The following is a 13776-nucleotide window of genomic DNA, read 5'->3' on the forward strand; positions in this document are numbered from 1 at the left end:
GTACGCCCAGCGTACCCAAGCGAGTCCGCGTCCAAATTAAGTGCATGAGTACGCGCAGTGTACTTCTCAGTACGCCCAGCGTACTCATTTGCTACAAGAACTCACTCAAGGGGCTAATCTTGACAACTTGACAAGATAGAAGGGTTAAATAGCTTTACCTGAATTTCAGGATGTTACACACACACACACATTCTTCCAAATCCTCTCCAAACACTCTCAAAGATCATTCTCTTCTTCTTCCAAGATCGCGAAATTTTGCTAGAGTTCTAAGGATCTTCATCAAGTATTTCCAATCTTTGGTAAGTTATTGTGTAACTCCAATACTTTTGATTCAAGTATAGTCTAGAAATCTTACTTTAAACCACTCTCATTCGTGGTTTAAGCTTCTAAAGATCATCTTGGATTCGAAACTCTCTTCAAGAAGTGATCAAGGCCGAAACCTTCATCTTTCCTTCACCAAAAACCAAAACAACAAACCCAAGGTGAGTTCATACCCCATTTTTTTTCGATTTTCATTTGTTTTGGGGGAGAATACAAGTGTTATGTGTTGATCTATGTGTGTATGCTTGTTATATGTGATTTCTTTGGTTTGTGTTGTGAAAATATGATATTATTTGATATATCTTGAAATCTATGGCTAAAATGTGAAGGATACATAAACAAATAGCATAATAAACAACATACTTCAAAGATCTAAGAGTCTTTAGGCTTAAGAAGTGAAAACAAAGTCAAAAGTCCCTATAAGTGTCATTTTTGCAAAAATAACAAAGATTTGGGTAAAATATGATATTTTCGGTTTTACAAGGACAAAATAGTTTTATTCATATAAAAATATGACTTTTATGAAAATAACACTTTTTAGGGGTCAAAAACATAAATTATAGCTTATTGGGCTTACATTTGTGCCTCACGGGTTTTTGGGCCCAAAGTTGCGAAAAATGAAGACTTTTGGGGGCTGAAGTGGTAAACTTATCAAAATATGAGTCTAAAATGTTAATAAACTATTTTAGGGGCTGAAAATGACTTTGATGCAAACATTGGACTAAAAATGCAAAGTTTTTGATTTTGGGGTCAAAATTGTAAAACTTACGGAATTTGAGCGAAAAATGTAAACTTTTTACAAATAAAGGCTGGAAATGACAAATACAATAGTTTTGGACTGAAATTATTATTTAAATAAAGTTTGGGTCGAAAATGTCAAGAAAAATGGTTTAAGGACCAAAAATGACAATTTTCATAAAAAGGGACTAAAAGTGCCATTTTTATAGATAAAGGGGCTGCAATGGTCAAACTAAATGATTTTGGGCTGAATAGACAAATATTAATTTTTGGGTTAAAAATATCAAGTTTATAACGCATTGTTTTATATATATATATATATATATATATATATATATATATATATATATATATATATATATATATATATATATATATATATATATATATATATATATATATATATATATATATAACCAAAGCTTCGTTATAAATCAAGCGTCAAAGTATTTTAACACTTCGAATAAACATTTAGCTAACAAGAAATACTTACATTACGAACTTAAGATCAATAAATTATAAATGATTCAATGGTTGGGCTCAAATATCTTCTATTCGTTCTATTGGGCCTTTGTGGCCCAATATCATGATTATTGGGTCCAATATATTCACACATGTTTATTGCACTTCCGGTGACCCAATTACATACCCAATGGGCCTTTATCAGCTTTAACATGCTATTGGGCCTTAATGGTCCATTTGCATTGCTAATAAGACCCTAAACATTCATAATATGCTTAATGGGCTATAACGTGTTCGTAGCATACTCGACAGCCTGTAATAACATACAAAGTTAGTGGGCCTCCTTCGTCCTCTTTTCTTCGTCTGTTAGGCTTACCTTTTATTCAAGTAAATATAAATCGGGTTGTAAAACAATGTTATTCAATTTCATTTGGATTTAGTGAGAAATAACGGGTGACACGAATAAGTGTCGGTCGTAGTCTTTAGTTATAATCAAAGTCTCCTGGTGGGAGAGCGAGAGTTTGTGTATAGATCTATACGGGGGTGACTCCCCCACACTTGAGTTGTTCGCTACAGTTAGACTCGGCCAGTCTAGGGTGACAAAATCTTAATTCAAGACCGGCATTCGATAAAATGCCAAGACAGGCGAATTAGTCATTATTATGCATGGTTATAACGACTCACATAGAGATCCATTATCATCTAAGAAATCATGGGAAATCATATTCATACGCTGTGTCGATACAATAATACAAGACTATCATACTATTTATATCGGAAAACATCGGGTTTTCCAGGGGAAATAACATTATTCACTTTTACTTACAAAAACTATAATACAAGGAACTATTATGAAGGGCATTTCACTTTTTACATGTTTTGAAATCATATACACACATGCTTATGGATCATCACACCCTTTTTTTTGTAAACACTTTTTGTTACCGAAAATATCAGATTTTCTGGGTTTCACAAACATTACAAAACATTTTCACATCAAACCTGCTTATGAACTCACCAACATTATATATGTTGACCGTTTTCAAAATAACTTGTGTTCTCAGGTAACCGTTAGAATGATGAATTATCAAGCGTGTTTCTGAATGTCTTTTGTGTGATGTCAAACGATAAACAATTTATGTTTGGGATTATGTAATGTAAACAATGTACTTGATGTGAACAATGACGGTTGTAATGTATTAATGCATGGTGATGTTTATGTTATGTTTCATGTATATTCATTGTGATGATATTTCAATTTAAGTCACACGAGCCCCCGGACGTTTCCGCCGTCTGGTTCGGGGGTGTGACAACAATCAACCATGTTAAATTGTTACCTAACTTACAATTCCAAAAGAACCCAGGCAGAATGATTCTTATATGATTATGCTAGAATATAACACTCTCTACCAACATATCTAATAAAATTATAAACTTGCTGCAAAATATTCTTAAATAATGAAACACTTGTATTCACTAAGAACACGATTAAGAAATTGAGAACTTTTAAATACTCAAACAATTTTTGTCACATTTAGAATAATCAAGTGTCAAAAATTGATAAAGAATTATAGAATTAGAGAATTAGACATTGGGAATAGGATATAAAAATTAAGAATCATGAGATTGGTATACTACAAATACATGTGTCCATCCATAAATTGAGACATGAGAATGGTATATTACATTAATGCATTCCAAGTCTATCTAACTTATGGGGAGATATGAATCTATATCGAATGATCAAGAACTAAACGATTAGTGAAGAATCCAAACAAGTTTACTTAATTTTATACCATTAAAATATGAGCAAAATACTTATTGTTCCTTTTTCACAAGACCATCAACTTTTGGGTAACTCTAAAATTAGATGCATATCAAATTCCACATGAATGAATGAAGGTGTATGGCTGCTTCTGCTTCTTCTGGATGTATACACAAGACAATTTCATAAATTTATGCATCATTCTATGTACTACTGTTAGTTTCTTGAGATTTTTATCCATCAAAGTACAAACCATAAGAAAGGCACACCATAACAAGATAATAAGATGAGATAGGAAGAAGAGAGAAATTTCCCCGAGTTTAAGGCGTCTTCTGGAGACATATGCGATGTTCGGAAGCGGGGGCGTACATACCGTATAGGTGTTGATCGGAGAAACAAAGATTGATGCAAAGAGGGAAACAAGCCCTAGGTCAAAACAGAGTTGGAGGCATCTCCTGGAGACATTGTCAGTGTTCGAAAGCGGGGTCATCCATACCATGTAGGTTCCGATTTGAGAAACAGAGAGGGAAACAAGCCCTAGGTCGAAACATAGTAGTTGTTTCCCCTTGACGTTGGACAATTCAAGTTGGAATTTAACTCGCATTCCTTTCATGCGTAGAGGTTTGAAACAGCGACGCAAATCAGGATAAGGTGTCGTTCGTTACCCTTTACCGATTTTCCACTTTTTGAATAATTTCTTGAATAAAAACCTTTGTAATCCTCCTTTTTAAAATCTGTATATATTCAATCATTCAAGAATAGAAACATTGGCGATAAAGATGAAGAAGTGGTGGTGGAGACGAGGAGAAATACGACCATTTATTTATCAGAAGTGATGGCGGAGAGGGAGGAAGAAGAACGGTTGTAGATAAAAAGGGAGAAATTAGGTTAAAAGTCAATGTAATTAGCATGATTATAAGGAGTATTTGAGGAAGTTATTTATCAAATTACTTATTACCCTTAATTATTTATTTAAGTCTTTATTTTTATTTTTTTAGTTTTGATTGGTCCACAATCAATCCTACATCCACACAATACTTAGTTAGAATACTTGAACCTAGCTCTCTCTCTCTCTCTCTCTCTCTCTATATATATATATATATATATATATATATATATATATATATATATATAGAGAGAGAGAGAGAGAGAGAGAAAGTTCAATAGAGAACTATTATTAATCAATGAACCATTGAACAAATTCAAAGCGACAGAATTTAAAACGATCAACGGCAAAAAAAATTGGTGTAAACTTTTATAATGGGTGCACATGCACCAAATGATAACAAAACTCATTTTTTTTTTGTTTATTTTTTTAGGCTTTGGTTTTTATCGAAAGAAAAAAGAAAGAATATACCGTTGTTCATGATTTTTCGTCATCTTTCCATATAGATCCATATTTATATATAAAAAATGAACTTTAAAAAAAACTCACTTCATTTTCTTTATTTTTTGAAATAGTTAAGGTCTATTTTTTATCGAAAAAAATTAATAAATATATCAAAATTCATATTTTTTTAGTATTCTTTAAATATAGATTCATATTGATGTTTAAAAAAAATCAAAAATTCAATTCAGATTCACATACTAATATGTTCAGCTTCACATTGTGAATCTGCTCAGATTCATAGTAATAGTAAGTCAGATTTACATTGTGAATTTGAAAATTAAGTTAGATACAGTTCAGATTCACAATGTGAATAAATCAATGTGTTGATTTTACGAAACTAATTTACGAATACTCAAAACCTTAAAATATTATAAAACTACACTGAAATATTTTTCGAATCATATGTAAATTCCACTAAATTTACAAATGATCAAATAGTTGTAATAGTAATAAAAATTCATATTGTCAATGTTAAAATTGAAATATTTACAGTTTAAATTTACAGTGTGATATGAACTGATCAAATTTTTTTAATTGATGTTGATGTTTATGAATAGATGACAAAAAATTGAGATTTTTGGTATAGATAGTTTTTTGTGGATAAAAATAAACTTAAATATTCAAAAAAAAAAAAAACAACAACAAAACCTGATAGGTTTAAAAAAAATGTTTTTTATATATATCAACATGGATCTCTATGGAAAGAAGACGAAAAATCGTGAACAACTGTATATTTGTTTTTTTTTTCAATAAAAAACATGGCTTAAAAATATTTAAACGAAAAAAACAGGTGCGTTTTTCATAAAAATGTGAGTTTTATGCTATAATTCGAGGTATGTGCATCCAATGTATAATTGTACTTTCATTCTCTTCGCCGTTGATTATTATGATTTCTGACGCTCACGATTGGTTGTTTGATTTCTTGTTAATAATGGTTATATATACTAGGTGTGAGACTCGTGTATTACACGGGTTGATTAAAAAAGTTAAATTTAAGGTGTAGACATTAAGTATTTTCTAAAGTAAAATTTTAAAATAAATATAAATTAAATGATGAATAAGTAATTCAATCTATACTAATAAAAAATTATTATCATGTTTTAAATAATCATGTTGAATATGAATTTGTAAAAATTAAGTATTTTTTAAAGTAAACCATAAATACCATTTATGTAATTTGTCTTAATTAATATATATTAATAAAACTAACTAATATAAATTCATAAATAGAATTCATTAATATATTAACAGAAATAAGAATTCACAAATGAAATGTTTACTATATACATTAATTCACATTAATTACTATAAGGTGACATTTAATTGCTGGAAATTGAATATAAATGAAAAAAAAATACAAAAATAACAAGTGGAAAAAAATAATTTTAAAATTCTAAGAAAATGACGTGTCAAATTCAATAAGAAGTTGACATTTGACAAAATTATCTTTACTTATTAGGCTATATATATATATATATATATATATATATATATATATATATATATATATATATATATATATATATATATATATATTGAAAAAGGGGCTCCTTTATTGGTTTGTGTAAAACAATAAATGTTATTTTAGGGCTGTTATATCTAAACCCAGAGATGAAGTTTGGTTATTTGTAGGTGTATTATACAAAATTAGGTCTGACAATCGGGTTGGGTTTGGTTTGGCGGGTTGACGAGTAAGAAAATATAAATTCAATCCAGACTATATAGTATATGGGTTGACGGGTTAACGAGTCACTGGTTGGCGGGTTGTAAACCTCTACCCAAACCAACTCATATAACACGTTTAAGTGTATGGTTTTGCGGGTTCACAAGTTAGTGAGGCGAATCCAACCCGCATAACCCATTTATAACCAACACATTTTAAAAAAAATGAGGTTTTTTAACATAAAGTCATAAAATGATTAAAGTCATTCATATTAAAAAAAGAGGTTTTCAACATAAAGTTATAAAGTCATTAACATCCAAATAAAATTAAAAAATGAAAACATTCATACAAAGTGCAAGTGTTCAAAAATACCGAAAACCAATTCGATAATTCATTCATGCTAGAATTCACATTTCTTCTTCTAACACCGACTTCTTCATGATAACCTTCAAATAGAGTCAATATGCAAAATTAAATATCTGATATTTTGAAAGCTACATAAATAATTTTATGCATTCTACTATTTGTACTAAAAAGAACTCATCAAATGGCAACTTAATGTTGAAATTTGTAGCCTCCATATTGTGTTCGTTGATGTTCAAATTCATTACATTTTGATATAGGTTGTCAACTGCCACATTCAAATTCAATACATAAAGATTAGACTGAAAAAGAATAATCATACAAAATTTTAGTTAATACGAAAAACCAAAAATTATTAAATATTAATTCAAATTCGACATTCGTGACTCGTGAGTATCTAAAAAATGACAACATGTGTGTTTTCTTTTTTGATTAGGGCACCATAAGAAACTAGACACATACGAATATAAAATGAATACAATTATACGAAATATTACAAATACAGAAGAAAAAAAGATTTCATTAATAATTAAATATATATATTTTTTAATATATATATATATATATATATATAGGTTGACCCGCGAACCCAAAGTAACCCAACATAACGCATAAAATAAGCTGGTTGGCGGATCGGTGGGTCAAAAATCACAAATTAAACCCGTTTATTTTCGGATTGGTTCAGTTACAGTTACAGGGTCGATAGTGGTCACCTCTGTACAAAATAGCCATTCGAATATTATATGAGGAAAATAAATTTATATTAATATGTTATTGGTGATTAATGGCCCACGTTTTGAGTTTCTCCCCTGACGTCTCTAAACTGCTCTGGAAGTCATGGTGATTTTTGATATTTTACCCCTCACAGATCCTGTTGTTCAAATTTTAGTTTACAAAATTAAACTAAAACTTATTTAAAACTTAATTAAATATTATTTAATTATATATTTATACACTTAGATAAAAATTTATTAATTAAGACAAATTAATTAAAAACGATAAATTTAGATTTTTTTAAACATATAACCAAAATTATGATTATTATATACACAATTATGTGGTTTCAATGTATAATTTATATACCTACTAATTCACAACTTCTTGGTGAACAGGAGTTTTATGTGATTGGTTGATTTTCTGATTTTTTTTTCTTTTTTCTTGGGTTTTCTTTAATTTTTTTCCTTTTGTGATTTTTTATACATTTTGGTCTTATATGGTCAATGGCTGGAGGATTATTGTCCTCGACACGTGTATGTCCCCTCTTCCACCTCCCCCGCTTCCAATCAGATTCGTTTCTCTCCTTCTTTCCTATCACGGAGGTCCGATTCTTGTATCCTAGTGGCATTACTTCCAGGTTAATATCCCACCATACTAATTGCGAAACTTAATTACACATTCGATTCAAGTTAAATTTAGAATCCTTCTAGGGTATCTATACAATACATGTAGTTCCCTAAAAGGTTCGAGTGCAATTTAACGGAAATACTACATGATGCAATGCTCGATTATAGTTTATTGATGTTGTCATTTTTGGTGGATGTTCTGTAATTGTTCTTGAAGACGCCATTGGTGGATGGAACAACTTTTTGAGAAATGGTGACAATAAGCTATATTTGAAATTCCCTTAGTCAACTCCGAGGTCTCCGACCCCATCTTCTGCGACAGCAATAGTGATACCGCCTCCGCACTATCGGCCGAGCTTGCTGTTCCGGTGAGTAAATAACCAACCAACCACCATCACTTCACATTCTTCCTTTCCCTTCTTCTATTATTCTTAAATATGGTCACCGGAATCTGACGTCACCACTGTCGGTTCTGGACTTATGGTGGCCATCTAAGCACACGGTTTATTAAAAATGGTGTGCTTAATGATGATTGTGCACAAGCACAAGCACACCTGCAGATGCTTAGTGCTTAATTCTTTTGTTTATTGAAATCGAAGTTACTTTTAGGGTTAAAGTTCTTGATTCAAACTTTTGATCTAGATTTATAGATTTCTAGCTCAATATAACTTTAATATGAAACTCATTTTTATCAGATCCAAACCGGATGCCGAATCCGATGAACTTCATAGTTCACCAAATTCGTTTGACTATTGGCATTAGATTTAAACTCAGGCTTTTAGATCATTTGTATCAAACTTTAACCATTTGTTTGAAACTTCCACATTCTAATGTTCCATAATAAATGGTTTATCCTTTAAGCTTTAGTTTATATTTCTTAATCGGAAGCTAATTATTTACTTCGAATTATAATCAAACTAATATGATCCGAGTAAGAAGTTGTTTAACAAGTGACTAATAAGAACAAAATCATGAAATTTATGACATAAACACTCAGTATATTCAACTAACAGAATTACATCAAATTTATAAACTATTATCAAATATAACATCTGTGTCGTGTACGATTGTTGTATTGCAGGATAAGATTGTTGGTAAAAGAATTAAAAAAAATACGTTGTTATTTATTGGCGAGGTTGCTAACAAAGTGATTGCATCTACTTTCTTGAGTTTTTTTTTTCTTTTGTGTGTGTGTGTGTTTGCATTTGTCAGATTTGTAATTGCAGGTTACCCACAAATATTTATCCAAATGTTTTACATTCAAGAGTAATTAAATTTTTTTGTTTAAAAAATATGCTAATTTTAATTTCTTTCGAATAGCAAATTTTTAATATGATTGTTCAGGTAGGCAACATGGTAATATGCATGTAAAGGAATCCATATAAACATGGCATTCTTTATGGTGGTCTGGATTCTTCTGTAACCATTAATGCTAAATATGTGGATTTAGGGGGTGCCCTAATGGTGCTTGATGAAATGTCTAAGAGAAATATAATTACATATGATAATTTTCCTTTTGATTTAGTGCCAAATTTTTGACAGGTTATCACACTATAGCTTAGGAGGTATAAAGGTTAAGGTTCCAAGCTCTTATAAAAAGAGCTTTAAGTTTAAGAGGTACCATTTGATTCCTTAATTTTTTTACTATATGATTATGTGCACAATATATATCCGAATAATGAATGTGTAATGATTTTTTAAGATACGATACCATAATGTTAATAATGTTAGGACTTTTTAAAAGTACAATGCTTTAAAGTGGATATTGTTGAATTTGTTTAATTCTTTTTTAGAGAACTTATTTGGTTTCCTGCTTTCTGCAGGTTATCATGTGACAAGAACTAAAAAAATTGTTTATCAAGTTTGAAGGTTCTATTGTTAAACAGAGATAATTTTAAATATTTTTGATCTTATTCATGTAACTGGTGTCGTCTAAAATGTTTATCAGGTGTTGTGTAAAATGTTTATTAAGTTGTCCTGACTTTTGCTACAAACTTGGTAAGAAAAGTAAACCATTGTAAAGTTTGTTACTATTTCCTGTTTTTAAATAAATGACTATGAAATACCCTCCAACCCCCGCAACTCCAACACCTGCAATGCGGGATTCTTCCCTAGTATTAAGCTAAAACTTAAGTTATTTAAAAAATATAAAAAACAATACATATATATTTATTTTGCAATATATGAGTTATTTGATAGAGAATTTTTTTTAAAAAATTGTTAAGATTTTTTGTGTTAAAGACCATTCAAAAAGTACAAAGCACAAAACAATTTCATAATTTGACCAATCTAACCTAATTTTCATCTCACATGTCATGTTTTTCATACATTTGTCATATGTAATTTTTTTTTAGATATTTTTTATTTTTTATTTTTTATTTTTTATTTTTTAGTTGATTTCTGCTTTTTTTACTTTTATTAAAATTAAAATCCAGAATTGACTAAATGATAATATATGTCCCACGATTATATAAATCAAACTTAATTTCCTCCATTCACATCGTTTCTATCCAAAAAAAACTAACCCATATTATTTGAATTGTATTTACTAACAATAAAATAATTAGATCTTGTATATTCAAAATTTAAACAAATCTGGATATCATGCAATCATATCCCGTGAAATCATCATCTTTTCTCCATTCAAGTATTAACCTTCCCATTTTATTTTTTAGTGTTATTTTTTTTTTCAAAACATTTTTCAATGATTTTGTCACACCTCCTCCTGGCCGTCAGCAGAAACACCAAGTGGTGACGGTTGTTACATAGATTACCCAAATTACAGATTATAAAGTATAACTACCTTTTTTTATAAATCAATGATGTCTATTACAAGGAATATTTGAAACATATCTATCTTCAAGCTGATTGTCCTTTCTTGCGTTGATTCTTACTCCATCCAAGAAATGCATGCGGTTTGAAAAAGTCAACTTGATTTTGGTGAGTTCACAAGTTTAAATAAACGTTAAGTAAACACTTTTGAAAACATTTTAGGAATGATTAAGATCATCCTTCTTATATTCCTTGTTTCCTAGGTTTTACTATATTGTATCTTCTAAAATTCATTGTATCTTGAATCTTATAGGTTTTCGAATACCTTTAAATTTTATGGTTCTATATTCTTTTTCTAATTTAAAATATATTTCTAAGATTTTTTATGAGTTCTAACTTACTAACTTTATGAGATATTTTACCAATCCTAACTTACTATGCTTATAGGATATTTTACCACTTGTACTTACCATACTTATAAGATATTTTACCAATCCTACTTAATATCTTTTTAAGATATTTTACCAATCATAAATTACTATCATTATAAGATATTTAACCAATCCTAACTTATTATCTTTATAGGATATTTTATCAATCATATCTTATTATCTTTATATCTTAGGATATTTTACTAATCCTAATTTATTTTATTAATTACTCGAAGGTCTCCCTCCATGTAGTTGGATCTCTAAGGTTGTCGGTATGTATTACCAGGAGCCCTCATAATCGACGTTGTATACTAATAATTTCCCCTGCACGACGTTTCATCGTCGAATGCAACTTATATAATAAAGAAAGTTATCATGTCGGGATTGTAGCTAGTAATCGCAGGTGGGGGTGTCAAACCCCGTATAGATCTATAAATAGTTTTTCTGGCTTTCACAAGATTAACGTCTAATCAGGCTAAGGATGAATAACAAAAGCCCACTAACACATTAATCTTAAGTCTTTTATCTTTTAACTTTCTTACTTAGTAATTTCCTATAACTATCACAATATAATTCTTTTACTTTATATTTGATAATTATAATTTTTATATCTCATAAATATCTTATATATATATATATATATATATATATATATATATATATATATATTAAATGATTTCCATAATTATATGTATATTAAATGATATCCATAATTATAATTCACTTTTTATGGAAACTAATTAAATCCGTCATTAATGTCAGCAATAATATTATTTCAGAATAAATTCGCATCTAGGTTTTTATATATGAGTTCGTATTTTGTTTCAGGACTCACTCACTTAAAATACAATAAAGTTGCATGGAATATGAAGAACGAGAGTGTATTCTACTAGAATACACTCTCATTCTGCTGGAAGACACACTCATTCTTCTAGATATGAATTCATTCCGAAAGAATATTATTGTTGACATTAATGAAGAATTTAATTAGTTTCCATAAAAATGAATTATAAGTATGGATAGCATTTAATATACATATAATTAATATTAAATATATATATATATATATATATATATATATATATATATATATATATATATATATATATATACATCCTAATTATGGTTAATTTAAAAACATGATACTTGGGCAGAGTAACGACTTCGTACATTGCATATCCCTACGATTGACCGACATTACTTCTAGGCACTATGTTATCCTTGAAAATTGGTCATTATAACCTTTAGATAATATCTCTTCCTAAACCATCAGACATTATAACTCTTACGCATAATATCATACCTTACAACTAGGTATAGTAGTTATAAATACATTATCCTGAGGTTTCATGGTTTATATGACTTTCAAATATAAATATATAAATATGTTTTTATAAAGCAGTTTGATAAGCATGTATTCCCTCCCTCCCCCCACCCCCACCCCTCGTAAAACTTTTAAAATAGTAAAAATGGGGCTGTGAACTCACTCTAGTAGCGTGATCTGAAGTATCCTTGCTACTGAACCTGAAGCTTCGCGCTATTCGGAGAACTTCCGGGATTGATCCAGAGAAAGAGAGAGATTTTTGGGTGTGAACATTCAGAAAGTGAGCACCTCTATTTATAGTGCACATGTGTGCGGTGCACTTCATGTACGTCGTGCAAACGACTCGTGGCTCCATCCAGAGCTTGTCACGTGTCACATTCATGGTCGTCCACATCTCTCCGATCTCGACGAATCTAGGTGTCAGACGTGCGCGTTGAGCATGGCGCGCACTTGGCGTGCACGCTAAATCTGTTAAAAAATTCATATCTCCCTTATATGAATCTTGTTTCTTACCATCTTTAGGTATTTTTATAGCTATCTACTAGGACTACAACTTTCCTTAAGGTTGTGTTGCCAAATTTTAACTTTTATTTTTAACCCGTATTTTATATTTTTCTAAAAATCGTATTTCTCTATACGAACTTCGTTTTTGAACTTTTTACTTTTAAAGTTCTTATCTCTCGGGGTACTACATTTTTCCTTTTTGTGACGTTACCAAAACTCAACCGATTTCTTTACACCATTTTAACGTTAATAACGTTATTAATGCGGTTGATTTTTACTTTTTATAAAATCATTACTCCTCCAGTTGGAGTCAGATGTTTACAAAGCTTATATCCTTGGGATCAAGTTATTGTCTACTTTCCAAATACATTAACCATTATTACTACTGGTATAACCTTTTGGTCACTCATTTTTTACCCTATTAATATTTTTCTTACTTAAAAATCATAGTATATTCGATCATATATTCCTGAAATATGAAATACTCTATTGTTACCTTTTATTGATGCTGAACTCTAGTGACGAGAATCTTCCTAGTTGACACATTCTCCCATTGTTTTAGGAATTTTGTCCCGAAATTCAGACCTTTGGGTAATCTTATTAGGGGATATTGGTTTCTTATTCAGGGATCAACCCTTTTCCTTTTTGATTAGACAACTAAATTTCCTTTTTAGATCTACTTCTAACTCTTTAACTTCAT

At 29.8% G+C, this 13776-nt stretch overlaps 1 long non-coding RNA gene across 1 annotated transcript; it reads left to right on the top strand.

Moving 5' to 3' along the window:
• Positions 1-8113: 8113 nt before the first annotated feature.
• On the top strand, positions 8114-10017 carry LOC145108115 (uncharacterized). Its single transcript, XR_013708073.1, has 3 exons — positions 8114-8413; positions 9588-9662; positions 9869-10017. It is a non-coding gene; the product is annotated as an uncharacterized LOC145108115 (long non-coding RNA).
• The last annotated feature ends 3759 nt before the right edge of the window (positions 10018-13776 follow it).

This window comes from Lactuca virosa, chromosome 1 (genome assembly GCF_052849685.1).
Source record: "Lactuca virosa cultivar CGN04683 chromosome 1, Lactuca_virosa_CGN04683_v6, whole genome shotgun sequence".
NCBI classification, from domain to species: Eukaryota; Viridiplantae; Streptophyta; class Magnoliopsida; order Asterales; family Asteraceae; genus Lactuca; species Lactuca virosa.